The following is a 26,205-nucleotide window of genomic DNA, read 5'->3' as shown; positions in this document are numbered from 1 at the left end:
ATCCCCACAACCTGAGGAAACCAGTGCTGACTATAAATTGCAAATACGAACTCTTTTCCTTGGCCTAAAGCCCTGGATCTCCCAGCCCTGCCTCCCCATCAGACCGTGTCTCCCAGCACCAGCCCCTTGCCCATTATTCACTATTTCTCCAGAAAAGAAATATGCAGTGCTCACTCACACTTCAGGTCCCCTGCACTCACTGTTCCCTCGCCCTCCACTGGCTGCCTCCTTCCCTTCTGTTAGGCCTCAATTTAAATACCACCTCTTTCCAGACCATCAGAGCTTCCAGGCCACTGGAGCTCAGATACTTCCTTTCTTCCAGTCTCTCAAAACATCTTTCCTTTGAAATGTGTATCGTAATCATTAGAGAAATACAAATCAAAACCCCAATGAGATACCACCTCACACCCATTAGGATGACTCACAAAAAATAAAAGAGAAAATAACCAGTGTGGGTGAAGATATGGAGAGATTGGAACACTTGAGCATTACTGGGAATGTAGAAGGGTGCAAAAGGGTGCAGCCACTGTAGAAAAGAGTATGATGGTTCCTCAAAACATTAAAAATAGAATCACTATATGATCTAACAATTCTACTTCTGGGTATTTACACAAAGGAATTAAAAAGCAGTCTCAAAGAGCCATGTTCATAGCAGCATTATTCCCAATAGCTAAGAGGTAGAAGCAATCCAAGTGGCCATGATTGGATGAATGTGGTATATACATACAATGGAACGTTATTTAGCCTTAAAAAGGAAGAAAATTCTGAAACATGTTACAACACGGGTAAAACCTGAGAGCATTATATTAAGCAAAATAAGCCAGTCACAAAAAAAAAAAAGCAAAAACTATATGATTCTACTTATATGAGCTATCTAGAGTAGTCAAATTGATAGAGACAAAAAGTAAAATGGTGGTTGCCTGGGGCTGGGAGTAGAGGGAGTGGAGAATTACTATCTAATGGGTAGAGAGTCTCAGTTTGGGAAGATGACAAGAGTTCTGGAGATGGATGGTGATGATGGTGGCACAACAATGCGATGTACTTAATGCCACTGAACTGGAAACTTAAAATGGTTAAGATGGTGATTTTTTACGTTATGTCTTATATCTTATATCTTTTATGTTATATCTTAGCACGATTAAAAAGCAATGTCAAAAATGTATCAAAACATTTGTTTGCTTGTTCAATCCTGCCTCATTCATTAAACTGTGAACTCCATAAGAGCAGGGCTCAGTCTGTGTGGAGCACCTACTATGTGCTGCCAGTCACTGAGGACATGGGGAACAAGACAGACTAGGTACCCACCCACCTGAGGCTCACAGCCTAGAATGAGGAGAGAAAGACATTGAACAACCAAGTAAACAAAGTTATTATCTATCAAGTGCTGTGTGGAAAATTAGAACAGTGAAATATAACAGAGTGTCTTCATCAGGGAGATGTCAGCTGGGGTAGTCAGGCACACCATCCCAAAGAAAGTGACATTTATATTAAGACCCAAAAAACCATAGTGTCGGTCAGAGCTACAAAAACATGAACAGCAGGTGCAAAGGCCCTGAGGTGAGCATGAGCCTGGTATGTTAGAGGAACAGCAGAGAGAGGAAGTGGGAAAGCAGGGTAGAAAAGAAAGGAAGAGGACCCAAAGGAGAGAGAGGAGATGGAGGGCATTTCTGATGACCCCACTGAGTCACCAACCTCTTCTTCCACAACAGGTGAGCTTCTGTGAATGGCGGCCTCTAAGTGCCCAGCTCTGCACTAAATGTTTTTGTGGATTAGCTCAGAGAAGGCTCACAATAGCCCTTGGGGCAGAGAAGGCTCACAATAGCCCTTGGGGCATTATCCCGTGGTATATAGGAAGAAACAGGGTCAGAGAGCTTGTGCAAGTTGGTGGGTCTAAAACCAAAGTCAAAGACAAAAAAGGGAGAGGGAGTTGAAGCGCTTGTGCTGCCTGCTCCTCTCCCACCCCCTCAGGGACCCAGTTAGGGGAGGTGCTTCCCTCCCACCTAGCTGTGCTGCCACCCCCCTCGCCTTCTGCCTCTAGTATGAGGGCCTCCTATAGGCAGCCAGGTTGCAGGCTGATCACTGCCAAAGGGGTTCCATTCCTCCTTTTTGTCCCCAAAAGTGAGCCAAGGAGAGAGAACCTATCCCCTCTCCCTCTCCTAGCTAAGGACAGGTGCTGGGAGAGGGGAGACCGAAGCTCATCTCCAGCTCCACAGTAGCCTATTTCTGAGGCCCATCTCCGGGCCTTGGCCCTGGGGAGCCTGTCTTAAGGGGAAGGCATCAGAAACCCAATGAACCTTACCAGGATGGATGGCAGCCTGGTAGTCAGTGAAGATGCCCCCCAAGGCCAGGGGCAGCAGTATCTTCAGGCCTGAGGGACTGGCTTTCCCAGATGGCCAGCCCTGCCCCAAACCCTGGATCGTGGTATGCCTGGAGAGAGCAGGACCCCAGGGAGGGCTGAGGCTTCCACCAGCCAGGAAGCATATCACAGAAAAGGAGGTGGTTTTGCCCTTATAGCTCCCCACTATAAAACAGAGATGGAAGGGTCTTCTACCCAGGGCCGGTTACCTTGCAGGACCCAGCACAAAATGAAAATGCAGAGCTCCTTGTTCAAAAACAAGGGAAAAGGATCTAATGTTATATAATATAATAAAATTAAGTATATATAAAGAAAGCTTTATCTTTTCCTATGTAGTCTATCTCTCGATTTTTCAGTTTATTTGTTGTTTAATGTCATTCTAAGAAAAGAACAATTAAAAATTTAAACGTGTAGCATGAATTTTACCATTCATCTTTACACCGTGTGATGTCAGTTTTAAATGCAAATATATGGGCATTTCGCTCTTATGCAGAATCACCAAAATTATACAGTTTATATTTTGGCTTGTGCATACATATGTTTTTTATTCTTACTAGAAAGGTAAAAAAAAAAAAAACTGTACAAACTAACTCGACTGTTTTTATTTCATTTTTTGATTTGAGTACATTCTAGCAACACTCTCTACCTTCATCTGAAAAGAAAAGGAACTGTGGATGGCTCCATCTGTCCTTGTGCTATGTCTTCATGGTCAGTGTAAGGGGTTGGCTTATCCAGGGAAATAATATCCAGGTAGGGGAGTGGCAAACAAAGTGGGTGGAAAACCTGAGGAGTTAATAAGGGGACGTGATGCTCCAGCCGGGCTGCTTCCCATGGAGGAGCCATGAGAGATGAGGGCATGGAGATGGCAGGCTCACTCACCATGGAGGCCCTGAGAGCTCTCCGTTGGGCCTTATTCCACTCTGACCGTGCCACCCCTGCCTAGAACCTTCTGTGGCTCCCTAATGCCCTCAGAATAAAATCCACAGCCCTATACCTGAGCCCCAAAGCCCCACCTCCCCTCCCACCACTGCTCCTTGCCACACATTCTGCTGCCACCATAGCCCTGCTCCCCCGGAACCCTGGGCTTGGCACCTGCCCTCCCTCTACCCAGAACCCTCTTCCCTACCATGTCCCTTCTTCTGGCTAATGTATTCTCACCCTTTGGGTCTTGACATGAATATCACTTCCTCTAAGAAGCCTCCCCCCATCTCCCAGGCTGAGTCAGGTACCTCCTCTAAACTGTAACAGACCCTGTGCTTCCCCCATCACTGCTTGGTGACTCATCCTTCCCCTCTCACTACAGATGGACTCTGTGGGGCAGGGACTGGCTTCTGTTCAGTTTAACAGCCCCAGACCCCAACACATACTAGGTGCTCAATCATGGTTGTTGAATGAATGCATGAGTTCGCAGGCAGTGGCAGCCTGTGGGAGCTGTCTATTGTCTCACAGAAGAGGCAGGAGGGCCGGGGAGGAAGGACTTGAGGCACCTACTACATTCAAGGGCCAGATGGTGCTTTGCATTCCTGACCTCATTTTACTCCCATCAAGCCTTGGACTGAAGAGTTCTTGTACCTGTCACACAGACCAGGAGACGAAGGGTGGGAGCCATCCTCTTTTCTTGACCACTCCCCTTTCCGACCACACACACATCTGAGCCCCAGCCAGGGTGACCAGACTGATGGCCTCTCAGCCAGGCCAGTCCAGATGTCCTCTTTTCTTGGCTAGTCCCAGAGAGAACTCACTCCCAGCTGGGGCCTGTCTCATCCTTTCTCCCTCCCCCCTCTTCCTCCCCCTCCCCACTTCCTTCCTTCCTGCTCTTGGATATTCCCTTTGCAGGAAAGGCCCCAGGTTCCGGGGCAAGGCTTCCAGGTCCAGCTGCCCAGGCCAGGACACATGCTTCCTCCATCATCTAGCTCTCTCAGCCCTCCCTGGGGGCCGGAAATCTGATCCAGGCCTAGAGAACATGCACAGGGGATAGCCCAAGGTCATCTTGTCCCTCCCTCTGCCTCTAGGTCTAGCACAGGCAAAGGAGCTCTGGAGCTCATCCTAAAGGCCTGGATTCTGGTAGGGGCTTTGTCACTCTGCCTGTGAGCTCACACAGGTAGTTACTGACAGCCTCTTCAGAAAGGCCCTGAGCCAGAGGTTTTACTGTCAACCTACTATAACAATCTTTGGGTGTCAGGTGCTGAGTCACGGTCCACAGCACCTGGCACAAAGTGACCACTCAGCTAACAGTGCCTACGATTGTTATTATTCTCCTCAACATCATCATCATATTTAATCCTCACAACCATCTTGGGAAGTAGATGAAGTTTTTATCTTCAATTTATAACTGAGGAAACTGAGGCTTAGAAAGTAGGAAGTGACTCACCTCAGTTCCTTCAGCGAGCATCAGAACTGAGCTCAAACCCAGACCAGACCAGTGCTCTTCATCCTGCCAGCCCACCCATCCACTCCTGGTCATCCTGGAATAGTTCTTTACCTGCTGGGTGCCTTGCCTTCCCCATCCATACAGTGAGGAGGAGGACAGAGGAAGCATCTCTAAGGCCATATAAATGTAAAGGAACTCGCTAATCCACTGAGCAGAGGCTTACAGAGTGCTGTCCTGATGCCAGACCAGAGATGGGCAGGAGATCACAGAACTGACCCTGGATGGTCCTACAGGCCAAGGTCACCCAAATCCAGGACAGACTGCAGAAGTCTAACCCGAATCCTTTCTACTGTAACTCCATCCATTTCCCCAACATACAGAGGAGAGAAAACCTCACACTGTGGGAGCAGAGAGGGTGTCCCCACCCCTTCAAGACCGTTAAAGATTGGAGAACAGGCCCAGGCAGGTGAGCAGAGGACTGAGGGCTGGCAGGTGCGCAGAGGCGGTAATGGGGTCTTTGAGGGGTAGGTAGATCGATGGGGACGCCACTCCTAAGGGCCTAGGACCAGTCAGGAGCTGCCAGGCTTGGAATGGAGATGCCTCATCCTGCTACCGCCATCTTCCCCTACCACACTTCTGCAGGCAGCACACCCAGATAAAAACCCAAATTGCTGAATCCCTGAGTAGAGATCCATTCCTTGGCAGACTCAGCGCTCTCCCCACCACCACCTCTCTGCTCACACAGTCCCTTCCCAGGGCTCTCAGTCCCAAGCTCCCTAGCCAAAGTTCTCCCTTCATCTCCGCCTCCAGTCCCTCTGTGTAGCCCCTAGAGAGAAGCCTGGATTGCCTACAACCCCAACGCCCCCACCCAACTCTCTTCTGCGCGCCAGCTCCAGGACAGGCCCAATAAACTAGGACGCTGGAAGAGGGAGGGAAGGAACGCACCACTCCGTCTCTGCGCAGCAGCCCAGGGAGCTGAGCCTCTCCATGGCCACCAGAGGGCGCGCGCCCCCTCCCAGAGCCGAAACCACGACGGCGGCGGCGGCTGGCCCAGCGGGCCTAGCAAAGGATGCGGGGTTGGGGGTGCAATCACTCCCGGCAGTACTCCCCCAAAATGCCGCCCCACCCTGGACGAGGACTCCGTCTCCATAAGACAAGGGCCTCGGATGCAGTCTCTCGACTTCCACCTCGGCCGCGCCCCGCGCTTCGGTCTTCAGCTGACCGTTTGCGCGCCCCCTCCTGGCCGCTGAGAACAGTGCGGTCTGGCGGAGCTCCGGCGGAGAGGCTGGGAGCCCCGCAGGAGGCTAAGGAGGATTTACCTAGAAGCAGAGAGTGGAGAGAGGGTACGGAGTGGGAGTACTGTATACTAGACAGAAAGAGGTTGTACTGGTTAGCACTGGGTGAATAGTAGTACTAGGAAGGTACTGGGAGCCACGCTGGATGTGCAGGTACTAGTGGATAATAAGAGGGCACTAGGGGCCACTAGGCAGGTACTGGTGGTGGTGGGTCCTCCCTGGGGGATTTTAAGAGGCAGCAAACCTAAACTAGAAGTATGGCACGAGATGCTTACCAGGTGGTAACTGGGAGGCCTGAGTGGATATTCGAAAGTACTGAATAGGCATAGAGGGATACTGGATAACAACTGGAGACACCAAGTGGGTACTTGGAAGTACTAGGAGGCACTGGGAAGATATTGGGTGAGTACCAGAGGCACTGGGTGGAAACTGGGGTGTGGGGGTATTGAGCCCACAGTGAGCAGCACTGAGTGGGTTTGCGGAAATGGCAGGAAAGAGAGTAAAGGAGCACTGGGACAGCTCTTGACAGATATCGGGGACATGGGCAATATCGGTGGGAAGTGGGGGTGCTGGCAGACATTGCGTAGGTATAGGAAGTCACTAGGCTTGCATTCATACCCTGGATCAGGATGGCACTTCCCTGGAAGTGCCTCAGTGCCACCTCACAACAGCCCCAGAAGCCTGGACCATTGTGCCATTTTCACAGGCAGATTTAAATCAGAGATGTCCTTGGGCCAGTGAGGGTCTCCTGCTCTGACCAGGACCGTTCCTAATTCCCTGGCCAGAAATGGAAAGCAGCGCGGCACGTGGGCAGAAGACAGAGCCCTCACATTGTCTACCTTCCCCAGTTGAGAACGAAGTAGAAGCAAGACAGCCCCTCATCTCTAGAAAAATAAAGAGCCCCTTCCTCAGCCCCTCCCACCAGGTTTCGGCCTCCTGGCCCAGCTTGCTGGCTGCTGGGCCGGGAGGGGCTGCCAGGCTCGGCCTCCTGCCCACTGCGGGGCGCCGGGGGAGGGCGGCTCGCGGCTCGAGATGCCGCGTTGCCATGGAGACGCTGCCGCATCCTGACTGCTCCTGGCAACGGGGTCCCGCAGCCAGGCAGGCACTCGGCGGGGACCCCAGGGAGCGGGCGCGCCAGGCTGCCCACGGCGCCGCCAGACCCCCGGGACACAGATACAGCTCCCTCACCCACAGACACCCCTCTCTCATACTCCCACGGCACACTCATGTACACAGGCGCCCCAGCTGCAACAGCCCAGGCGGAACTGCAGCCCAAGCACGCCCTGCAGCCCCCACTCATTAATTCAGCAAACATTTGCCGACCGTCTCAGTGCCAGGCGTGAGCTGGCCACTGCGGCTGCGGCGACGAGTCACACGGGGACGCAGCAGCACCACCCCCCAACATCTCACAGCCCACAGAGGAGGCAGACACAGAAACAGTGAGATCGATACTGTGACCCCAACAACAGCCGCCCGCTGACTGTGAGCTGTGCTATCATGCAGAGTCTCTCTCACCCATATCCAACCACCCTTGGGAAGCACTGCGAGAACCCCTTTTTACAGATGAGGAAACTGAGGCACAAGAGAGCTCATTTATTCAGCAGAGGCCACATAGTAAGGGGTAGAGCTGGCCTCCTAACTTGGATCTTAACCACTTCCCCACACTAACCCTGCCGCAAATGTTTCCAGAACATAGATGACAAGGACCCAAGTCAGCCCCAGAGGTTGCAGAGAGAATTTCAGACTCCAGCTTGGGGCCTAGAAGAAAACGCCCATCTGCCAGGCAGAGCAAGGGGAGACATCCTCAGCTGAAAGGACAGTCCATGCAAAGACCTGGAGAACTTAGAGTGGCAGGCTGGGTGCAAGTGAGAGCAAAGGCGAGGCAGAGCTTTGGCTTGGAGGCTCAGCTTGCAGGCCAGGATGACTGGACTCCATTCCTATAGAAGTAGAGAAGGCGTGAGCAAGGAAGAGCATGCACTAACTGTTGCTCTGGCAACCATAAGAGAGGTGCTGGATCACAGGGGGGTGAAGCTTGGCGCTGGGAGACTAGAGAGTAGACCATGGTCATCATCCCAGTAAGGGACAGGTGGACCCAGCGCCGGCAGTGAAGTCCAGAGAAGCAGCAGGACACGTCCTTCTTGTTTCCCAAGCAAAGATTCTTCTGCCTAAACCAGGAACCCAACAAACAGATCTGGGCGCATGATAAGGTGGGAGCCTCAGAGAGTGTGAAATCTTAAGGAATGCAGAAAACAGGAACATGCTCCAGTGTAATATAAGGAAAGACCAGGGATAGACCGCTCAAAGGACTTCCAAGAAGAATGGTTTTTTTTCTGAGAGGCCAGGAAATCCTTGAGAAGAAAAGAGCCTGTCATGCATCTCACACATCTGGGCATGGAGAAGACAAGATGTGCCTTCCAGACTTCTCCTGTTGTGGTGATTCCTCCCTAGTTCCTGTCCAGCAGATCCTATCCAGGGCACCACTCTGAGGAGGCACAGTGTCCAGCCCCTAACCATCCCCTCCAAGGTTAGCTTAATTTTTTTCCTTTCCATGGATTTAGGTCATCGCTCCTTGTCCTTTCTCCGAGGCGCCGTGGAATGTGACTAATTCCCTCCCTTCATTTATGCATCCTGTTACCTGGGAGGTATTTATAGCACGACAGCCTCCCTCCCTCCCTCCCCTGCGACTCAGCTGCTCTCCCCCCAGGCCATCTCTCTCCCACTCGGGGCAGCCTTTGCTTCCCCTCTCTTCTGCCACAGCCCCACCACCACCTGACCAGCCACCGCTCTTGTCATTTCCTCTCCCAGGAAGGGTGGCAGGCTCTGACTGGGAGTGGGCTGACCCAGTGTCTCGCTGAGTGTAGTGCTGTCTGCAGGGGGGATGCCCCTCCTCCTTGATCACCCTAAAAAGGTGACTTAGGGGCCAGACCAAGGGACAGTGACAATGGGCTGTGTGACCTGACCACGCCTGATTTTTATACTAACAATAGGTAACCAGGTATTATTACCCCTGGTTTGCAGATAAGGAAACTGAGGATCAAAAAGGCTAAATGACACCCCCCCCCCATCAGGTCTTTATAGCTGGAGTGTGGCACTCCTGCACAGCCACCCTCAAGAGTATGTGGGAATACTGGCCCCAAAGGCAGGCTAGGCGGGGTAAGGACTGTGGGATAGCCAGGCAGTGCCTGACTAAAACACTTCTCACAAAGCCAGCAGGGTCCCCACCAGTCACAAGCCATGGTTGATCTGCCCAGAGGTTGTCAGAGAATGACATCGAATAGTGGTCTCTGGGCTACAAGACACCGCCTGTCCCACATATATTCCAGGCAGGGGTCACGGAGGAGCTGGGGTGGGAGGGCACAGGTCTGGCCAAAGACAGAGAAGAAGGAAGCCCTGTGTCCACAGAGCATGAGTGAAGGGAAACCACAGCAGTAAGGAAGGGACTTACAGGTACGGAGGGGCTGAGGCCCCAACCAGCTGCCCTGTCACATCCCCAGTCTCACAATTGCCTCAGGCCCCTTTCACAGCTGGAAAGACTGAGATGCTGAGAGGTGAAAAGACTGGCTCAGCTTTTCCAACTTCCTCTGACCAGAAATTCTATAATACTGATGAGGTGGTTTTGTCAAGATTTCTGCGAGACAGGAGAGAGAAGAAGCTGGGTTTAAATCTCAACCTTGTACTCACAAGTTTGGTGACACAGAGCAAGTGACTTCACCTTTCTGAGACTTGATTTCCCCATCTGTAAACAGGCTGACTCCACACCACACGCACACTTCGTCATGAGGACTCAGAGGTATGAAGTAGGCATAGTACTGAGCACCGGGCCTGGCACGTGGTGGGAGCTCCATAAATGTTGGCAGGCAATACTATGGTTTGTATTTTTCCCGCTTTTTTCTTCTCTCACAGATCTGAGGAAAGGGGCCACATCTCTTCCCTGAGACTGGGGCATCCTGAGGCTGGGGGCTGTGTTTCCATCGTTGGTCTACCATCGGCGATCCTTAGGACCAGGAGGTTGCCAAGCAGGCTGCTGTCAGGAATGAACACTCACTGCCATGAGCATTATTTTCATCATCATCAGTATATCATTCTCTATGGTTGTAGCCCCATCAGCACACACCCAGCGAGGCTTTTAGCTCTTGTTTGCGAAAGCCATCTCCCTTCACATTGCCAAAGGTGTGCCGAAGTTCCCACATGAGTCTCATCTGGGGAGGGGGGCATGCTGGGTCAATGACCCCACTGTACCCCGCCCCCTCACTACTATACCCCACCAAAGGATGCCAGGAGCTGGCCTGGAAGAAGAAAGACACTGAGTCATTCTAATTCCTGCTTCAGGGAGTCAGAGCTGGCAGCAGCCCAGCCAGCCCCTCCAAGGGAGACATCAGGGACAGCAGAGCTAGGTCTCTGAAACTCTCCTGGCAGCCCAACCCAGAGGCTGAGCATGGTGACACCAGGAGCCAGATCCGAAGGGAACTGGGGGTAAGAAATGCAGTGCTCTAGTGGCCGAGCCCTGACAGAACAAGAAGGGGCAGTGGATGTCCCTGTGAGCACCCCTATGGGTCTGGCACTGGGCCCAGTCTCTACTACACTAGAAAAGACGAAGCCCCACCCAATTTACAGGTAAAGGCTACAGATTCAGAGAGGTCCCATCAATTGTCAGCGGTCACACAGTACCTGGTAGGCGGCACCAGGCAACATCTTCTCAGATGCCCATAGCCCCTGATTCTCATATTCTGAGTGGACAGCCAGGCTCAGGGCCTGGGTAGGGGGAGTGAAAGCAGCCAGCAACCCTGTCCATGCTGACAAATGGAAGGTGGTACCAGGCATCACAGAGGTCAGAGGTCAGGAAGCAGGGCAGTGGAAGTGAGGCACCCTGGGCTAATACTTTAGCAAGGCAATGTAATGCAGTGCTGCCTAGGATTGAACATCAGAGGCCTGAGTCTTCTGCTTGGCTCACCCTAAGCCTGGGCAAGTCCTGGCCTCTCTCTGAGTCTCAGTATCCCCAGTCACGCTGTCACAACTCTTCTCCGACATTCTCCCTAGCAGTTCTGGGTCAGGCCTCTCCAGACACGCCAGTAGGGCAAGAGGGCAAGGGGCCCAGGAGGGGTCTGTGCCTGGGCAGCCGTCCCTCCCCACCCATGGGCACACAGGGTCCTCGTTAAAGAAACATGGTGTATACAAATAATTAAACGGAAGAATTGGAGTGATTAGGGCAGATGATTATTGTCAAATTATGATTTATCTTGTAGTGGAATTAGTATTCCCCCAAAGGGCCCGGCGTGGCGCGGCGCCCGCCACGGCCCGTGATTAATCGCCGTCTCCAGAAGGTCACCTCCAGCCACTGCAGATTAACTCAGTGGGGAAACTTCTTTCCGTAATTCAAGCTGTTGTTCCCACAACCTGTCATCCGCCTCGGAAAAGGACGATTTCGTCAGGGAGCTCGGGGCGGGGGCCATCCGCTCCCCCAGCCCCTCCCGGCTGCGGACATGATATATGGTGCGTCCCGACACGGGTGACCGAGAGAGGGGGGGCAGCGTCCGCCGTGGGGTGGGCAGCAGGAGGTGGGCCGGGGAGCGTGGGGGGACATGGTGCCGCCAAGCAGAAGTAGGCTGTGAGGAGAGAGAGCGCGGGCGGTGACAATTAGGAAGAAAATTGGATTTTCAGCGTCCAGAGGCAGCTGGGATCTGCGGTGTGCGGCACAGCCACCACCCCCTTCCCCAACACAGACAAGCACCCTGCTCCAGCCAGGCAGGGACTCCCCAGGAAGGATAGAGGATGGAAGGCAATGGACCTCCTTCAGGAAGGCAGGAGATGGAGAACCAACAGACAGCAAAAAATCCTAGCTAGACCTGAGGCTGTCGCCCTGCAGAGCCCCCCAGTGGAGAGCAGCTTTCCTGACCTGACAGCTAGGACCCAGATCTCATTTCTCCAGCAGTAGACTCTGCCAAAGCCACATGCCCATGTCTCAGGGGCTGCTAATCATGGCCACCTCCATCAGACAGCCAGACCGGGTCTGGGAGGGGGTTCAGGATCTCGGTCTGTCTCCCTGTGCATGGAGAACAGTGGGAGCAGAGACTTCCTTTCCTGTTTCTTCACCCCAGCCTCTGCCCATCCCTCAGTTCCCTAAGTGGGTGGGGAGTGTGCGGCCTCCCCTTCCTCTGTCTCATTTACCTTCCATCCAACCCTGAAGGGGGTGGGGGATAGTGTCTTGTGCCTACAGTACAGATGAGGAGGCCCAGGTAGGATGACTTTCTGCTCTGAATCTGCCCTGGGTCCAACCTCCTTCAGGCTCTGCCCCTTCGGGGTCTCACAGCCCTTTCTGGGTCTCACAGCCCTTTCTAGTCCAATCCACCCCTGCTCATCCTCCCCACCTCCAGAAATACTCATTTTGCATTATTCTTTCAGGCCTCCAGGCTTCACACATTCCTGAAATGTGCTTCCTGTTCCCTGCCCTCATCAGGTAAACTTCTATTCATAATTCTCAGTCCAACTCATTTGTCCCTCCAGGAAGAGAGGGTGCCTCCAGGCTCATTGGAAGCCTCGCCCATGTGAGCAGGGATCCCCCCAAGTGCAGGAACTGTGCTCTCACTGGCCTCCCCCACCAGAACGGGTGCTCTCTGGGGGCCTCCTACAGCCACCTCCCTAGTGCCAGCACAGATCTAGCCTGCAAACCCACCCGGCAGGTACTCAGGAAACCACGTGGAAGGAGCCAGTGGCTCAGGTGCTTCCACTCCCCACCGCACCAACCCCAGACTACCAGAGCCCAGATCTGAGGGTGGGGATAGAGGACAGAGGTGGGGCCCCTTGCTGGCTGGTACCTTCGCTGTCTAGAGGCCTGTTTTCAGTTGAGAACAGAAGCATGTATTATGTATACAGCGGTTTGCTTAGAACATTCTCAGATCTGAGATATTTAGAGTTGTGAAGATCCAGCACTATTTGGGAGAGAAAAATCTATTTCTCTCCTCAGGAGTGGGGACAGGAAAACTACTCTCTCCAAAATCATTGGGACTGAACACTGATATTCTCCTTGGGGAAAAAGGGGCTTTCCATCCTCTGCCCGGACTGCTTAGCAGACACAAATCCCCACCCAATCTTTGGTTGATCATGATAATAAAAACCGCCATTTATACTGCATCTAACTTTCAAAACGCTCTTTGCTGAATGCATTCACTGACCCTTCAGCAGAAACAAGCCAAAGAAACTTAACCCCATTTTACAGATGAAAAAATAGACTGGGGGGAGGTGGCAGGAACTTGGCTGAAGCCAGGGGCTGTAAACAATGAAGGTGGCTGTGAGTCTGGGGAAGAGGATTCTGGTTCCCCTCGACACCACTGAACCCACTCTGTGGAACCATCACCTCTCCACACAGGCAGTTGCAAAACTTTCCCTAAGGCCCAGGTGTGGTGGGAGTAGGGCAGACAGCTGGGACAGGGATCCTCCCAGAAGAGGACCCTCTTCCTGTGAGCTCTAGGTCTATAAGCCTGGTTCAAATCCCAACCATGCCCCTCACCAACTGTGGAACCCTGGGCAAGTCACTTTACCTCTCTGCCTCTGCTTATCTGTGAAATGAGTTCCAATCTTGCAGGGCTCTTGTGAAGAAGAAACAAGATCAGGGTTTGGCCCAGCAAGCAGTAGGTGCTCAATAAACGTGAGCTGTGCTTGTTTCTGTTTGTTTTATCATGTTCATCATCTCACTAATCTCTTGTGGAGGAGGTGAGGTGAGCTAAGAGCTTCCCCATTTACCAGAGGAGGAAACTGAGTCAGACCACAGGGCTTCTAGCAGGCAGGGGCCATCATCAAATAAATTGTTCTAAAGGCCCTAGGATTCTGTCCCTCTCCTCTAGAGAACCCGCCATTGCTCCGTGCTCATAGAATACTGAGCAAACGCCCAGCCAGAAGAACCTGCCAGATTCTTCCCTATTCCTAAAACACTGCTGGTTCCTGCCCCCCAGCCTTTGCCCAAGCTGGTTCCTCTGCCTAGAATGCCATTTCCCTGCCAGCTCCACATTTGTTACCAAAATCTTTCACCGCTCCGCCTAAAAGCCACGCCCTCCCAGAAACCAGTCCCAACTTCAGCCTTCTAGGGGACCCTGGTGGCCTGCAGGGTCCCACCACTGACAACCTCATCACCTCACGCGGTTTTCTGAACCCCTACACAGGGTGGGCGGGGCCTCCCCAGTCTGACCCTGGGCACTTGAATAGGGCACTTGAATAGGACACAGGGTAGGTGCCCCGACCCTGGGGGAGCACAGACGGCTCCGCCACCCGACTCCCTCCAGCACCGCGGTCCCGTCTTTGATCCGGCTGCCTCTGCGCCCCAAACCTGATTGGCATCGAATTACGCCGCGCGGCGGAGGGAGATAATGGCGGGAGGCGCGCGGCAGACAGCGAAAGTAAAAGTGGGGGGGGGCAAGGGCAACCGGGGTCACAGCACGACCCAATAAAAAGGAAGAGGGGGGAGAAATAACCCTCCCTTCCATCCCGCCCCCAAGACAGCGGCCGGTGCACACAAAGCCGCCGCCGACTCGGAAATTACCGCGGCTCAGCCCAGCGCAGCATGACTGGAGGGGGGTGGGCTCACCTGGCGGGACTCGGGAGGGAAGGCGCACACTCACAGCCACACTCACAGTCGCGCAGACAGGCACACATACTGATTCAGACTTTAATATGTTTATTCTTTTTTGCATCATGGATTTTTTTTTTGCATTAATAGTGATTTTTGAAAAATATTATGCTAAAGAATTTTGTGTCCACCCTAGTCCCAGCTCTAAAACACAGTCACATAGCACTGTTCAGTGGCACGCACACACTGTCTCACATACACACAGATACAGTTAAGATAGTCTCACACACAGTCACACACACAGATACAGACGAATAGACACACCATCACACACACTGTCACACCTAAAGTCACTTACAGAAACAGACACAGAACCACATGGACATATATACCCAACAGGGCCTGCAGAAATGCTCATGTAGAGAGACACCCATAAGCTGGGACAGAGGCAGACATACAAAAATACACACACACACAGACAAATGAAGAGGAAGCTCACAGACACACAGTGACATACAAACATATCACAGAGGCCATGTAGAGAGAGACAGACTGATTGATATACACTGAGATCTATAGACAAACACAAAGATGCAGAGATACACAAAGACAAGCACAAATCCACCTAGCGTCCTGGGTCACAAAAGCATACACAGTGACACACACACATCCAAGTACAAACCCCTACTCCACCAGTCTCTGGGACATACCCCATGCTCTCAAGGCCACCCATTTCATACCCTCACTCATTGGTATTCAAGTGTGTTCAAGTGAGTTCGGAAGGGCCAAGGGCTGGACTGAACCACAGCAAAGGTGAAGTGGGGTCACTGGGCCATAGAGGCCAGGCAACATGGCAGTGGGGGAAGGGGTGGGGTGCCACTGTCTTGAAACCATGAGGCTGGGGCAGATGGTTTAAACTGTCAGAATATCAGTTTTATTCACCTCTAAAATGGGGTTCAACTCCTTTCTCAGGGGATTGTGTGGGTCAATAGGCAATAGGCAAGTACTAAATGTTGGCTGCCATTATGATGGGGACTCTCTTAGGGGCAGCCCAGATTCTCCATGCACATCTCCCCACCACACACACATACACACATCCCAATCTCTTTATTGTCAGGGATATCCCTCTTAAATCTAACCTGAGTCCCTCATGCTATAAACTAACCCCAGTTCTGGAAATGGAGAGGGTTAGCGCCTCCAAGGAAGGGCTCCAAAAATACAGCACCCTGAGCACCAGGGTTTCTGGGGGCCACCTGGGGCTTTATCCTGGAGTCAGGCTCTGAGTCAGGCATGCTTTGTTTTGCTGTCTGATTTCAAATTCCAGCTCCACCATAAACCAGGTGTTTAATTTGGGCAAGGACTTGGCCTCTCTAAGCCTTGGTTGTCTTCACTGTCAAATGGGTTAACAGCATCAGCACCCAACACAGGAGTTCGCTGAGAGAGTGAAATAGCTCTGGCTGAGCTCATGGGCCATGGCTAGAGCTGCTAGTCTATGTTGGGGTCAGAGGTGAGGGGTCAGAGGTGAGGAGTCAGGGTGCATACTCCCCTATACACACCAAGACAAAGGCCCTCCCTACAGCTGTTAGGTGGACAAGGGGACCTTATGAGCCAAACCTCGGGGCCTAATTAATGCGATTAATCACAGGCCCGGCCACACAGGCCATGGGGACAGCTGGGAGGGAGGGTCACAGTCAGCTCAGTTACCCAAAAGGATGGAGGGGCAGGAAATGAGATTCTCAGTAGCCTTTCCCTCTCCCATTACCCTGAACCCAAGCTCTCCTAGTCCCTGCTGACCAGAGCCCACCCCCACCTCCAGCGCACTGGGGCAGTCCCTTCTCATGTCTAAATCCAGTTTCTCTTGCTGCAACTCAGGAAGCACATGAGAGCTGCAATCAAGGTCCTGGCTGTGGCTGTCCCTAGCCAGACAGGTTAAGAAGGCTGTGATTGGTCTCCTAGTGTCAGGCTGTGTAATGCTGGGGATGGGGAGGGAGGGGTAAGTTCAGGCAAAACCTCTCAAAGCCCTGTCTGGCCTGGGAGAAAGGCAAAAATAAAGAACAGAGCTGGTGGCAAGGAGGGAAAGGCCCCTTTCTCCCTCTATGGGGCCTATGTGTATGACCCTGTATGAGGAGGATGGGGGTGGGGGGCGAAGGCTCTGGCCAGGGCTGCAGCAGGAGGGGGCAGCCCACTCGGGCAGGGGCGCTGCTGTGTTATAAATCACCCTCGACTCAATTAGAGTCTGTGAAAGGTTGTGCACACCCAGCAGAAAGCGCCGCGCTTGGCGGGAGGCCAGCTCCCCGCAGGGGGTTGGAGGGTGAGAGAGCTGGTGTGTGCCTATGTGTGCGTACATGTGTGCGTGTGCCTTGCTGTGCGCACGTGCTTGTGTCCTTGTGTGTCTGTATGTACCTGTTTGTGCCTATCCTAGTATGCATGTGTGCAGGGAGCGCATATACCTGTGGATTCTTTTGTGTGCAATATGCTTGCATATCCTGTGTTTGTCACTGAGTGTGTATACACCTATTTGTACCTATTTGTGCTGTGTGTGTACCTATGTGTGTGTGGATGTTGATGTAGATGTCCTCGTGCCTGTGTGTACTTGAGTGTCAGTGCATGGCTGTGTCTACCATTTTGCCTCTGTGTGTATCTCCTGGCCTGTGTGCACTGGGTGTGAGTGCTTGTGTTATGTGCATGGGCCTGATGAATTGAGCTAGATATGGAGGTGGGGGTAGGAGTATGTTCTTGTGGGCAGGAGAGCTCTGTGTATTTGGGGGGAGACATGAATGGATGGAATATGGGCAGCCAGCAAGAAAGTGACAGCCAGCCCAGGCCAGTCAGGAAAGCCTGTGACAGGAAGGGAAACAAGCTTTCAGAAGAGTGTGCAGCTCAGAGGACCTGTCAGACCCACCACCTCCAACCATGATTAGAGAGGCTGGTCACACGCCATGATATGGTGAGGCTGCCCTAGCATGACCAAGGGACACCCTAGAGTTCTTCCCTCCCTTCTTTCCTAATAACTAATGGTGATGAGCAGTCACCATGGGCTGGGCTCCAGGCTAAATCCTACATCTGAATTATCTCACCGAACCCTCAAGACATACTATGAAACATGTACTATTAGAATTCCCACTTTGCAGATATGGAAACCAAGGCTCATTGACTTGCTCACAGCTAATAAGTAGTAGAGCCAGAGTTTGAACATAGGTTTGCCTAACTCAAAAGGTCTTGCCGCATTCATTACTGCCTGCCCTGGGGTTCCTGGTGGTCATACTCTGGGGGGAGGGAAGTAGGGAGGGAGGAGAGTCTGTATGAATACATGCGGGTAGGTGAGTATGCCTCATTTGCCTGAGCACTCTCTGAACTCCAGGGTTCTGTGCCCCCAGTACCAGCACATAGTAGGTGCCAAAGAAATATTTATTGTTGGAGGGAGTAGAGAGCCAAGACATCCTGTTCCCCTCTCAGGCTAAGAGAAGTTGGCAGAGGTGTTGGGGCAGAGGGGTGCCTGTGAACCATCCCATGGATTCTGGCCACTTCTGCTTCTCACCTCCTAAAGTGGAGGTGCTGTCCTGGGCCCCAAAGAGGGCTAGGAAGTAGGGGCTGAGGGTTTTCCAGAACCAGGCTGGGCCCTGTCTCATCTTCAAAGGTAGAACTACCTGATGTGTTTTTATGTCTCACTTCTCCCTTCTCTATCCAAGCCACAGAAAGATTTCGAGTTCCCTCAATGCCTCCAGGAAAACTTGGGCCCCTGAATCAGGACCCCTATGAGACAGGTCTGCATAGGCACCATTAGCCAGGAGCCGATTTGGAACCCCTGACTCAGTTTCCCCCATCTACAATGGCACGTCTCTGAAGAGGAGTGTGGGGGATCTAAACCACTCAGTCTTGGGCCTCCTTGCACAGCCTGGAGAGCCCAGTCATGGATAAGGCCCCCAGACCACAGATCCAGCAGCCTGCCCTACACAGAGGGTAGAATGCAAACCCACAATGAGTTTCAGCTTCTCTCCTGTCCCAGACACCCAGCCTCCACAAAGGGACCTCCTTCCCCAGCCTCCTGGGGGACTTCCTCCTTGAACCATGCTTGTTCTGCTCCCATTTACCGACCAGGTGCCAGGAGTGGGAGGTGGATGGGCCTCCCTCAGGGCAGCCTCCAGGAGGAAACCTAGCCATGTGCCAAACCCTGTGCCTTCTTCAGGCCAATGCAGTCCCCACATCTGGAACCATTTCAAGCTGGAAAAGCATAAGGCTGAGCTGCCCCTCCTTTGATGCTGGGGCTATGGGAAAGGGTCATGCCCTATGGGGGTTTGGGGGGTCATAGTGCATAGATGGTACCCCTCCTGAGGATAGAAAAACAGAGATGAGGGATGTGGGAGGAGCAGGGATGGGCAGGATGAAGTTAAGATGTTTATGTCATGGTGCTGGGACCTGTAGGTTCTAGGGGAAGGATCCAGAAGATGACCAGCATTTCAATCCTGGAGGAAAGGGCAGGGCCAAGCCTCACTGTCACTAAGCCTGTTTTCCTATTGGTAAAATGGGAATACTTTCCAGACAGAATTCTGAGCGAGGATCCATGGTGAGAGGATGTTTAAGCATGGGGCCAGTACATCAGTAATGTTCAGGATGGGGTAGTCACTGCTATTGTTGTTATTATCATTATTTTGTTTAAAACGTAGCTGCTTCCCACCAAAGCTCTCTATCCAGCTGAGAAGACCAGGTGAACACCACCAAATCAGTCAGGCTCTGTGGAATGTTGGAAGGGGAGGATCCTGGAGGGCTGGGTAGTCAGGAAGAACCTCCCAAAGGAAATAGCCTGGGGATGAACTTCAGAGATAGGAGTCAGGCAAACTGGAGTGGAAAGGAGAGGACATTCCTGGGGGCAGATAGGCTGGAGCCAAGCCTTAGAGACTGAGGGAGCTCTACGGGGCAGGTAGGCCTGACTGTGAAGAGCAGGGAGAGGCCAACTGGGGGTTGGACTGATTTATCCTGGGGAGATGAATAAAGAGAGAAGACCAGACCCTAGCTGCCACCTCTGCAGAAGAACTCTGCCCTGAGGCCCACCCTGCCCCAACCTGCACTGCATCCTAAGGAAGTCCTTAGGATCTGCAGGGGACCACTGACACCCATCCTGATGTATGCCCTCCATCCAGGGCTCTGAGAATCAGGTGGCTGCTCCCTCCTGTTTATTTATTCCCTTGTTTTTTCCCTTTTCAGGAGACGATAATTATTCAGATCATCGCGGTGATTTACTCGGCAATCAGAGCCGCTCGATGCGGTGGCCGTGGAGCAGAGACAGACGAACATCGCCAAGAAGGACAAGGCAGGGGGCTCACCCCCTCCCCGCCCCCCCCCGCTCCCACCCGCCCGGCCTTTGTTCTCTTTGAGGTCTGCACTCGCGCTGCCTGGTGGGCAGGGAAGGCGCCCACCCGCGCGCGGACACAGCAGCAAGCTCCAAGTCTTGGGAGCGAGTGTGCACATGTGTGCGTCCAGGGGCGGGGTGTGCTGGGCTGAGAATGGTGAAGCTCCAGTGTTCATGTTTGTGTATGTGTGAGGGGGTGGTCGGGAGTGTACCAATGATGAACATAGAAGTCAGATGTGTAATTGGAATGTATGCACCTATGCGATTGGGGCCTGGGGTACATCTGTCTCTGCAGGCTTGTTCGGAAGTGCAGTGGGCAGGTGCCCAAGTGTTTTTATTTTAGGTAGATAGCAGAGAGGGACGAGGATTGGGGTTCCCTGTGCTGAAGCTGTCTGAGGTGATATTGGATGGGATAGAGGCTAAATTCTAACTTGGTCTGACCCCGCCGGAGGCGGGGAGGGGGCGGGGGGGGAGGCGACGGGGGAGCAGGGCGGGGAAGCGATGGGACAGTGATGAGCTCATATCCAAATGCCTTGTTTCCCTCGGTCAGTGCTGGGGCCCCGGGGATCACGTGGATACAGGTGTGGCTATGTTCACAGGCCTGTGTACACACGTGTACCCGCAGGCCTTCGCCCCCTCCTGCCCGCGGGCAGGCGCGGTGACGGTGACCTCATTACCGCCTCCGCAAAGGCCCCTTGAAATCCCTGCCGCCGTCGCATTTGGCTGCTCTAAGTGATGGGAACGGCCTGCGCTTCCTGATCAATCGCTTAAAATTCAGGGTCGGCTCGCTTGCCGGAGAGGGCTGCCTGCCAGCCCCACGCACCGCGCTCTGCCGCCTCTCTCCACACCCCCTCCTTGCTTTGGGGTGGGGGGACTGCGATACTGCCGTATTGGAAAACATCCCCGCGCTGGCTGGGGGGCCCGGTGGGGCCAGCGCTGGAAGCCGTTCCACTGGAGCAGATGGCTGTGAAACTTTGGCGGCGAGATAAATTGGGTCTGACGGCGTGAGGCCGGCTTACAGATGGGCGGGATTCTCACGCCGGCCCCCACGTCCGGCTCGGCCGCGGGCAGGGCGGGCCCCCGCTCAGAGGCTCCTTTGGGCACTTGCCCGGCCAGCAAAAGCCTTTGGGAGGCCACTCATCCGCCAATAGCCTCTCTCTGCCGGAGGCGCCCTCTGTCGCACGCCTTCCGGCCCCAGATCTCCCCAGAGACGAGCCCTGAGGGAGGGGCAGCCCCCAGCCCCCTCCTGGTCACCTCCGCCAAGCTGGCATCTGGGCTTTCCCCCTCCTCTGCCATCCGCAGAGGCCTGAAGCGTGAAGGTTAACAGCTGGGGCGGGGGGGAAGGCTGCCTCTCTCTCCCTCACCCCTCTCTGCTGCAGCCCCGCCCACCTGCCAGCCAGCCCTGGGGATGTCGTAAACAGGACTCTGAGGTGTGTGTGTGTGTTGGGGTGGGGGTGGGGGGGTTGAGGGGAGGGAGAGCAGAGAGAGCCAGATAGACAAAGAGAGAAAAGCAAAAATGAGCAAGAAGCAGGAGAGACCTAAGCTGAGACCGAGGGACAGAGACAGCTAGAGACAGAGAAAGGCAGGGAAAGAAATGGAGACAGAGATGTAGAGATAGACACAGAGACACCCACACCGAGAGGAGGGAGGGACCTCAGAGGCAGAGGAGACACAGAGTAGGAGGAATGCGAAGGAAAGGACGAGGGGACGAGATACAGGCACAAGGTAGAGACGACGTCGAACTGCGTGGCAACCATGGGGAGGTGGGAAACAAACGGAGGCTGGGAAGCAGGGCGCAGCCGGGTCTACCTTCGCCCCCACCATGAGGGTCACGCACGGCCCAGTACACGGGAATGTCGCCGCCCCAGGCCGTGCCCTCAATCCCAACGCACTTCCTCGCCTCTGTTTCCCCGGGAGTGCCGGTGAAGGGGATGAGGTGGGGGTGGTGCGGGGGGCTGCAGGGCCATCACTCTGCCGCAGAACCCGCCCTGTCGAGCCGACTCTCTGGCGCATCAGTCCAGCGGGCAGATATCGATCCGGCCCAGCCAAGCTCGATACCCGCGGCCTGCAGTCCGCTCTGCAGCGGTCCGACAAAGAAGGGGAGGGGGCTCACTTCCTGAGCCGCCCCCGCGGGGATTCTGTGCCGGAATAAATCCCCGAGAGCCCGCGCCCGAGCGAGCGACGCACTCGCCCACGCCTGTCCCTAAACCGCCAGACTTGGCGGGCCAGGCAGCCTGCGGCAGGGGAATGGTCCGAGTGACCTCGGCCCCGCCTCCTGCCTGGCGCTAGAGGCCGGAGGAAAAAATCTTTGCTGAGTTGATGAAGTTGAAGTTTCGTAAAGGGCGTGAAAGAGATAGCCAATCAGCGAGCCCTCATTTACATGGGCTCGCTGATTGGCTCTCACCGTGCCTCTTTAGAATGTTTCTTTGAAACCTTAAGACGAAAAGTCCCAATGGTGAGAGTGAGGGGGAACCCTCCTCAGATCTCTCATATTCATGAAGGCCCCCCCACCCAGGCCAAACTCTGAAAGAAGATGGGAGCTTAGACATGGTCTCCCCAACCTTCACAATACAGATGACTAACGTGAGAGGTAGCGCTTGGCCTGAAGTAGGGGCTAGTATACACCATCCAGATGTGTGTATGGTCAGGGGTCATTTTGGACTGGAGTCTGGGAGGAGACAGGGGCTGGCCTGGGTTGGGGATGGGAAGTCTGCGGTTCACAGAGTCTCACCTGTGACAAGAACATGGTGGTGTTCACCAAGTTCTGCAAGCGTGCAAATAATGCAGCTTCAAAGGTAGGCCCAATTGGTTCCCCAGCTGGCTGCCAGGTCAGCATGACCATGAGTCCTAGACAGGCACACAAGAATACAAGGGAGCCCAGTGACAAGTTGATGCCTCAGGAGCCTAGAAGAATGGGTTTACTACATGCAGAGGGAGGCCAGGCCACCCCAGCAGCCTTGCACTGCCCCTAGTCCCCACTCTAGGGTTCAGCAGGAGTGAGTCACTCTTGGGGAGGGAGGAGAGGTCTGGACATTGGCAGCTATGAGTGAAGAACCAATTTCTGTGATGGGGGCTCCACCCTGTCCTCCCTCTCCGGCTCATGCTAGGAAAAGGGTCCTATGGGGTTGCCATTTTCAAATCTGGCCTACTTTCCGGCCTACACCCCTCCCCAGGGTGCAGTACAGATGACTCAGGCCTGGCAAGAGGAGAGGGAATCTAAGTGAGGATGGGGGGTGGTGCTGAGTCTGTGGCTGAAGCTGGAGAGAAAGCCCCTCCAATCATCTGTGTATGACGAATTGGGGAACAGGTGAGAGAATTCACTCTATGGGGCTCTAACCACACCCCAATTCTTTCTTAGTGACATAGCGTGGAGACCCAGCTCTGTCGCTCAACTCCAAATAGCCTTCATCCAGAACTTGAAACATATGTGAAGGAGAGGTGATGCCTGAGTCCTGTGTGCATACAGTTGCTCCTGTGACAAGTTATGTACATACCCCCGTGGGACCTTGAGCAGCAGCATCAAGTGCTGGGGCAAATACACCTTGTTTGCAGAAGACCTAGGGGCCCTATATCAGTGCCAAGATATCTGAGACTCTGCCACCTCCTGAACCCCAGAGCTGAGCCTACTGATATGCCAAACTTGCTGTGTGACTTTGGGTGCAATTCACACATCTCTGAGCCTCAAGCTTCACTCTAAGCACATGCTCTCCTGAACACACCATTCTCAGTGGAAGTAGCTGCAGAGAAACCCTAGAAGAAGGGGTAGAGTCCAGAAGGAGCCTGGGAGAGCCTTCTTAGCGGCCCAGCTGGTTCAGCCTGTGGTCCAGGAGTCGAGGTGGACAGGAACAAGATTGCCAAGTCTCACGGTTCTCACCACTTCTCAGAATCTCTCTTCCTGCCTCCTTGCCCCCCTCATAAATAGGCTGGGCTGGGGCTGGGGCAGCAGTGGGGAGCTGCGTGTACATGCATGCGTTTGTGTGTGTGTATGTATACACACATAGGGAGGGTGTGAGCCTCCCCCACCCCCACCCTCACTGCTGCCGCCATTGCACTCTGAGAAGCTGAGATAATCCCTCGCCATCTGTCTTGTGTTGCTAACCCACTCAGCCGGACAGCTGCCCAGGCCGCAGCTCTGTAGGCGAGCGGGTGCGGGGTACTAGGGGAGCTAGCCAACTCTGAGGACCTGGCAGCAGAACTCCCACCAAGTGCACCCTACCTGCCTCACTCTATAGAGGGAGAAAGTGAGGCCAGAATGGAGACAGGCAGGACTTGCTCCACTCCTGCTTCTGACCATGGGAGCAGTAGAGGAATGGAAAACACTCCCTGGGCTGGGGGCTGACCCTCCCAGAATTCAAGGGGATGGACAGAATAACCTGTTAACTTATGCTCCTGTGAGCCTTCTACATGTATGTACACACATATCCCTCTAATGGGAGAGGTGCAGCAGGGACAAGTCAGGCCTTTTGGGCCCCGGGCAAGGGGAGGAAGAGGCATTTCCACTGCCTCTAGCAGGCCAGTGTCCAAGCCCCCAACTGGTCAACTTCCCAGACCCAAGAGAAGGCAAGCTCATAGGGTGTTTGCTGAGTAATGCTCAGTGTGCAGGCTCTGCACCCCAAGGTGTCATGACCATGATAATCCACACTGCTCTAATGAGGAAACTGAGGCTCAGAGAGGAAAATGACTTGCCCAGCTCACTTCAGTGAGTAGAAGAGCTGGGACTTGGACCCAGGCATCAGGCTCCAGCAACTCTCACTCTGTTCCCAGTTCTTTGTGTCCCCTTCAACAACCAGGTCTCTCACCCTGCCTCACCTCCGCTACCTGAAGCTCTCCTCTCATAGGGCTTTGAGGTTGTGCCAGCCATAGCCAGGCAATTACACTCCCAGCAGCATGGTCCCAGCATAGTCAGACAGGCTGTCAGGCCATGCCAAGAAGGCCTGAAGAAGGATGAGGCTGTAGGGCTGAGTATGGCACCCAACATGTCCCTCCCATCAATCATCTCTCACCCTCCTCACACAAACAGCATGCTTCTCTACACACATACGCTCTAAAATACAGACTGCACATGCTCATCTAGTCACACCAACAGGTACTCACACACACACTTGCAGATAAACACAAGCACAGTCACACGTATATTGCTGGTACACATACAAACTCACAGATACAAATGTAAACTTAGTCACCCACATCCTCACACAAACACACAGACCTCACCACTCACACCATAGTCTACCCCGCAACCTCCACACACTGCTGGCTCCCAGTTCCTAAATCCCACCCCACCCCCTGGCTACTCCATCTTTCCACACACCAAACAGTGACCCTACAAGCAGGACCAGTGTGTGGGTAGGTTTGGTTAGCAATACGAAGGGAGGGGTTGCCACAGAGGCCTGGAAGGCCAAGTAGACAGAGGTCTGCTCTGTCCTTCCTGTCTATGGGTGGGGGCCCTCCAGCAAGAGTGTCAGCAGACTCCCACCCTCTCCTCAACCCTCCTAAGACCTTGGGGGGCTGCCACCTGGCCACAGATCCAAGAGAACGGTCCCAACCTCCCACCACAGGGGCTCTCAGCTCTCCCAGCCTCAGGGGAGCAAACAGACTAGTGGGAGGCCATTGCCTCTCCTCTGAGGGTCTCAATGCACAAGGAAATAAGACACACCACACACCAGGAATAGTCTGGCAGTGGCCTGACCCCTGCAGGGTAGCAGACTCTAGGTCCTGTCTATGAACCAAATACTACCATACCCTCTTCACAGACCTCTGCCTCCTTCCCTGTACCCAACCCTAAGGGACTCTGGAAGTAGAGGTGAGCGAACCCCCTCCCTCCTCAGGCTGGAATCTGACTCCCAGATCACAGTATACTCTTGAACAGAGGGATCCTCTCTCTGAGCCTGGCTTCTCTCCCCTAAGAAGGGCCCAGGCTCCAGGTACACTCCTATCCTCACTCACACACAGTATATCACACTCACACATATGCTGTCACTCACACACTAATCTTCACACAAACTCACACACATTCATACATATGCTAACGCTCACATTCACACCATCACACACACTCACACTGTCACTCCCAGTCATATTCACACACTTTCACACTCATATAGCCACATTTCACACCCTCAGTTACACTCACACATTTACACACTGTCATGCACACTCACACTCGTGCTCTCACTCACTGTCACTCTCTCACACTCACAGCCCCACCTTAACAGGCTGAATTTCTGGGGTTCCAAGGTCAGCAGAGACCTGGCAGAGGCTCAGAGGCTGGGGCCAACA

The 26,205-nt window shown here is 53.7% G+C and overlaps 1 protein-coding gene across 1 annotated transcript in view; it reads right to left on the bottom strand.

The window, feature by feature from the left end:
• PSD2 (pleckstrin and Sec7 domain containing 2) overlaps positions 1-26,205 on the bottom strand; it is a 114,629-nt gene that overhangs the window by 54,895 nt on the left and 33,529 nt on the right. The window lies entirely within an intron of this gene.

The sequence above is a fragment of the Pteropus medius genome, unplaced genomic scaffold, assembly GCF_902729225.1.
Source record: "Pteropus medius unplaced genomic scaffold, Ma_sr-lr_union100, whole genome shotgun sequence".
Classification (NCBI taxonomy): domain Eukaryota; kingdom Metazoa; phylum Chordata; class Mammalia; order Chiroptera; family Pteropodidae; genus Pteropus; species Pteropus medius.
Note: the sequence above shows the minus strand (reverse complement) of the source record. Positions and strands in the feature narration are given on the sequence as shown.